The sequence below is a fragment of the Tinamus guttatus genome, unplaced genomic scaffold (genome assembly GCF_059628265.1).
Source record: "Tinamus guttatus ecotype Peru unplaced genomic scaffold, ASM5962826v1 Tinamus_guttatus_pri_ptg000026l, whole genome shotgun sequence".
Taxonomy (NCBI): domain Eukaryota; kingdom Metazoa; phylum Chordata; class Aves; order Tinamiformes; family Tinamidae; genus Tinamus; species Tinamus guttatus.
The window spans coordinates 1,306,124-1,312,123 of NW_028288560.1; positions in this window are offsets into that span (position 1 = coordinate 1,306,124).

Here is a 6,000-nt window from a genome sequence, read left to right on the forward strand (position 1 = left end):
TCTCTGAGGATAAGTCTCCAGATGTGGTTAAAGTGCAGCTCTCAAGTGAACAAAACCAAATCCTGGTGGTCCCTGGCTGGTCTAAGTGCCCTGTCTAGCAGCATCCCTCACAACCGGCCCAGAGCTGCAAGGTCTTCACCACTGCAGATAGAGGAGCAAGGACTGGAAGGAGATGACCCAAAACAGTGGTGGCAGGGTCTGAGGAACCAAATATGCTGGTAGCAGATGGGACTGATTTTTGGGCAATGCTTTTGTTTTTTCTCCTGCTGCTGCACCCACAGAAAAGGTCAGCCTGGCTTGCAGGGCCCCTGCAGAGAGCTGGGCAGCGAGCCACCATGGCTCCCTGGCAGCTGCTCTTGGCCCAAGGTAGCTGGAGTTACTGCTTCTAAAACCTGAGGTCAAGCTGGGAAGCCAACCTGAGGTCATGGTCAGCTCTGGTGACCCTTCAGCACCCCAAACACGACACAGCACAGCAGTTACCAGGCAGGTTCAGAGCAGCCAAGCCTGAGGGTAGGCTAGGAAGTCCATCCAAAGGTTGAGGGCTAGATCAGCAGACACCTGGGCTAAGCAAGGTGACATATAGCTACAATATAGCTCAAGCAGATATTGAAGGTCCAAGGCTGAGCTTAAATGGTCTCCTGGGCCAGTGAGTGGAGGGTGGGGGTAGGCAAAGGCACAAGTGGAGATGGTTAGTGCCATTAAAGTCCATCCGTGCCTCAGGGCCCTGTCATCTGCAGCCCAAGTCGAGGACAATGTTACTGTGGAGGGGAAGATCCCCTGGCAAGACATGACACCAAAGCTAATCTTTCAGGAGACAGGTTACTAGAAAGGAGGCCTTGACAGAGAAGCGATGGTGGAAACACATTTACCTCATGGATCGGGACATCTTCCCTGCTCCACAGCTAGTGCCAAAACAGTCAGTGCCGTCTGTGAGCGACAGCAGAGCAAACAGCAGCCTCCCCCAGCTCCGCGGCCCTGCTCCTCCCTTGGCAGAAGGAGGCAGCCCCACTCTCCAGAGTGGCAAAAATTTGGTTGTACCTCCAATATGGGCAAGCTGGGAGCTGTCTGCAGGAAAGATAATGCCCCTTAGTGCCTTCTCCCTGATGCTTCCAAACAGCTGAGAGCAGGTAAATCCAGATGAGCTGCAGGGTTCCCTTGCCACTGCAAAAGGTGGGGAGGTGACTTTCTGCCCAATTAAGTGCCCTCTTGAATGCCCTCTTTTCCTGGGTAAGGAGAAATGTCCAGAAGGTTAATGCATTTTGCGGAGGCCAGCAGGGAGTTATTTGGCCCACCTTGCTTCACCTGCTAGAACCAGCTGGCTTGGAAAGTGGGCTTAAAAGGAGAGTTGAGGGGGGAGGCAAGAGAGTGAAGGTGTTTAGTTTCTCCGGCTAAGCTCAGGAGCAACTAGGAACCTGGCAGTGCCTCAGTGCAAGCCTCTGGTTTTGCATTGCTTGGTACTGAATTGTCCTACTGCAGGTGGCCCTGGTTAAGCAGAGCAAGAAGAAAGCTATGTTTTTTTTTTTTTCTCCTTCTGCTGCTGGTCTTTTACAGGTAGCACAATTATCCAGCTGTGTGTGCTGGAGCTGAGCTTGGCTTTGCCTCTCAAGGAGGTCATTGCAGGACTCTCTAGGTGGGTTGAGCACTGGCCTTAGCAGCCCTTGTCCAAGTGTCAGAGCTCCTGAGAGCTGTAGTGGGTGGGCCAGCAGTGCAAGCTCTGCTTAAGCCAAATATTCTGCTGTATGGATTGCTGGGGATGCCTGTGTGATACTTTAATAAGATGCTTCCATGTATTGATTTTTAAACTCATTGCTTTTGTCTTTTTCTTTTTTTTTGGTGGGGGGGAGAGGGGGGATGTGCTGCTTCATCTTTCACCCTTGTTCCCTCCTCTTACTGTATATATCCCTTGCTCTTTTCTTTCCTTGCCTGAAGCTGTCAGCCCTGCAGCCTTCCTCTGGGACAGGCTGTGCGGGCTCTGTCTTGCTTTACCTTCCCACTGCCCTCCCTGGGTGGCTGCATCTGGCTCCCTTACACAGCGCTTGAGGCTGAGCAGTGTTTCAAGTGAGCAGTGCTCTACCGTGTTACGTAATGGCATTACAACATTTCAATACTCTAATCTTTCCCTAAAGCAGCTCATCACGGGGGATAAGAAAATAAATGCCAGTTCTCCAAGCAGCGAGACCACGCTGAGTAATGACACCAAATCTCTTCTGGGTTGTTCTGGTTTGGAGCCTAGCAACACCCCGAGGAAGCATTGGGGCTGGTTTGTGTCATGAGGGCTGCCTTTGGCTTGTCTGTTAGGAAGTTATGGGCTGCTCTTCTCGACCGTGTCTAGTTCTTAGCCCCTTCTAGTGGAGAAAAGGGAAGGCTGCAGGCTGGGTGCTGAGGCAGGAGTGAAGTTCACGCTGAAGATTGTGCTGCGAGTTAAATGCCCTGAAACTGAGCAGACACGACTTTAACTAGTTCCCTCTCTGAAATGAGGTTCCTTAGGACCTCTCTGACCAAATCCCAAAGTGGAAAGCTTGTTTTAAATGGAGCATCATTTTCTTTGTGACTTCCACTTTCCTTCCCACCCTCCCTCTGCTGGATCTATCTCTCAAGGGGAAACTGCCTGGCAGCATCCCCAGTTTTCCCTTCCTGCTGTTTGGATGTGCCTGTCCTGCCACAAGTGAGGGAATGGCTGGGCTGCAGCTTCTCCTTCCATGGTGGGAGCACGTGGGAACAAGCAAAGCAGAAATGGGCAGAGGTGTGAGGGAAAAGGAGGTCTCCGTACTGTTACGGACTCCATGTGAGTCAACAGATGAAGCTGAGCAGGTAATATGGTGATGTTGCACTCGGATCCCAGCTTCCCAGGAAGCTGGATTTGTGTCATGGTGGTACAACTTCCATGCTTGGAAGGGTCTAAGAATGGCATGTCCACCAGCTCTTGTAACGCTGTCGCTAGAGCACTTCAGAAACAACGGCTGTGATTTATGAGCCCGTTCAATCCAACACGCTTTTGCCAGCGATGAGGTCAGTGATTTATTAGCTGCTTTGAAAGGAGTGTCGTGGGATGACTCCAGGCAGAAGGGTTGTCCCACTTGGGACACGGATCGTCAGTGCAGGGGAGTTGCTTGATGGATACCTTCCTCCAGATACAAGGCTGAGGCCTCATGGCACTGGGAGACTTAACCTGGAGCCCTGATCAGAAAAGCTGTGAAAGGCAAAGCTCTGGCAGCGCCTTTTAAAAGTAGCACAGAAATCTTATAAATCGTGCTCCAAAGCACAAGAACAAAGTAAGCAAGAGCAGAAGTGCTCATGGATATGAGAGAATCAATTAGGGCATATGGATGAATAATGCATACGCAGTTTAGGAGGGACAGATGACATCGGCTTTATTTTTGTACCATTAATTGAGAGGCAATTCTAGGACAGAAAAAGAGCACAGAGGAAAGATGGGGAGCTCTGGAAGAGCTTCTAGCCAGAGTGTCAGAAGCTGCAGTCTCATCCCCAGCACTTCCTGCCCATTAAGCAGTAAAAACCTCAGAAGAGGAGTTGTACTAATGTCCTTTGCAGCTCCTAGTCCTTGTAAGTGATACTGCCTAGGAAACCGATTCAGACTGCAAATGAGAATTTAAAGAGAAATATTAAAGCTGTTGCCTCTAGATCTGATGGCCTTTCCTGTGTTAGCATAGTAGCTCCATTGTCTTCCTTGCTCTTTGGGGCCCAGGATCAGTCATGGGACATCAGTCAGCTCTATTGAGCTGTGGAACAAGGCTCGGCTGTTCCTTGCGTGTGTAGGAGTCCCTAAAGGAGAGCGATGCACTTGGGCTGCGTGAGGGAGGTGTCTGGGGTAATCTGCTCTTGTCCACGTGTCCCCTTTGGGTCTGGGCACCAGGTGGCTCTGCCAGGACTGGGCTATGCCGGCCTGGAGACTGGAATAACTCCTGCAGGCTAGAGCTGGAGCCAGGGAAGGAGGATCCCTCTGCACCCCTTTGCTTTGGCATTTCCCAACACTCCGCTAAGGGAATCTCCTGGGCCTTGGGCGCCTGCCCAGCTCGTGGCACAACCTGTCATGTTAGCTCGAGGTGAGGGGATGAGGGACGCCCACTGTGGTGCTGGACCCCAGGGGCCTTTGGCTGCAGCCCGCACTGATGGAAACCCCAAATAATCTTGTAGGAGCCCAGTTAGCTTGGGGAGGTGGCTGCTGGGGTGCCATGGGAATGGCCAGGGTTGAGCTGCCACTGGGTATCCAGAGTCATCGGCAGTTGCTGCTGTCTTTTTTTTTTTTTTTTTCTTCCCCTCCACGCTCTGGATATTTGTTGAGCTCCAGCGTAGGGAAGGGCGCTTGCAAACACGGGTTCTGCATTGCTCTTACTCCTCCTCAATGGAGAAGGCTCTGGGGAGGCCTCAGGGTGCGTGTCCTGCAGGGGGGATAGAGATGGTGGAGGAGCCTGCGCGGGGGGTGTGCGAACGCGGGGTGAGGAACATGGTCAGAAACAGGAACGGGTCGCACATGACGCTGGACGTGGAGGTTTTTTCCAGCAGAAATGGTAACGGCAGCCTGCAGAGAAGCGACTTTTCACCCTCGCGGGGTTCAAGGCCCGAGTGCTGCTGCAGGGAGGGCCGGGGTGTCTCAGAACAGCGGGAGCTGCCCGGCTCCCTCGGGCCTCCCGGGAAGACGGTCCTGGATAGCGGCAGGACCGGGCCCGGGGTGGGGGGGCTCCCGGCCCCGCCGCCCCCCTCCCCCGCCCCGCAGCCCGGGCCCGGTTCCCCCCCCCCCGCCACCCCGGCATGGCGGCCGCAGCCCGGGAGCGCGGCGCGGCCTGGCAGGCCGACTCCCCCGCTGAAGGTCTGCGGGCCGGAGGGGGCTCTCGGTGGCCCGGAGAACCGGGAAGGTGGCGGGGAGCGGGTGGCTGCCGGGCCGCCGCTCCGGGCCCGCGGGGGAGGAGGGGGGGAACCTTTCCTCCGCCCTGCGGAACCTTTGCGGCGGAGGCGCCTGTTGCTGCCCGGGGGATCCTGCGGCTGCTCCGGCGGGGGGGACCGGACGCTGGGTGATGCGGCCCCCGAGCGGCGGCTGAGCGGCGAGGCGGGCGGGCGGCTGCAGCTCCGGGGCCGCCCCCCGCTCCCCACCGGCACCGCCGGCCGAGGTGAGAGCCGCCGGGGCCGCCGCAATGGGAGCGGGGCGGGCCCGGCCGCGCGGGGAGGCTGTGGCGCGGCCCGGCTCTGGGGGGTAACGGCCGCGCGGGGGGTGTAACGGTCGCTGCGGAGGGGGGCGGCACCCGGTGGCGGCGCCAGGGCCCGAGAGAGGCGGCTGGGCCTCGCCAGGCCCCGGCCCGCACCCGCTTCCCCGCTGCCCCCAGCCGGGGGTCGAGGCCTCGTCCCCGCCGAGGCCCCAAACGGAGCCGCCGCGCGGGCTGAGGCGGCAGCGGCGCCCGAGCGCGAGACGCCCCGGGGAAGGGGCCGCTTGTCCCACGTCCCCGGTTTTCCTGCCGTTGAGGTTCCTCCTGCCGGGAGCCGCGCGGGGGCTGACGCCTCCGGTGCCCGCTGAACCCCGAACGAGTCGGGGCTTTCAAAAGTTCTTCTCTCGCGCCATCGCCCCGGTTGCTTTGCAGGTTTGCTGGGAACTGCCATTTTTATTGCCCCAAAGAGCTTCTTTAAAAGGGAAGGACGGAGAGTCGTGGACCTCGTGAGCCCTCGCCGCCCGCCCCCATGCAAAAGCGATCGGAAAAGCAGCCTTTGTTTTGGGAGCCTGGCTCTAGAGCCAGGAGCATCCAGCAGAGGGATGGAAACAAAACCGCCCGCTGGGGCGAGAGGTCCGAGGCTGCTCCGCGGGGATTCGGAGCCTCTTTTCCTTTGTTCTTATCAGCCTCTTAATACGAACGTTGCTCCTTCGTGGTAGTTTTGGTATAATGGGAGATATCTGGGAAAAACGCAGTTGCTTCTTTAGGGAAGAGCTGTTCTGAATGCAGTGTGTTGTCATCTTCGTTTTGCTGTTGGGAAGTGTTGCTTGTCTCGTTTTGA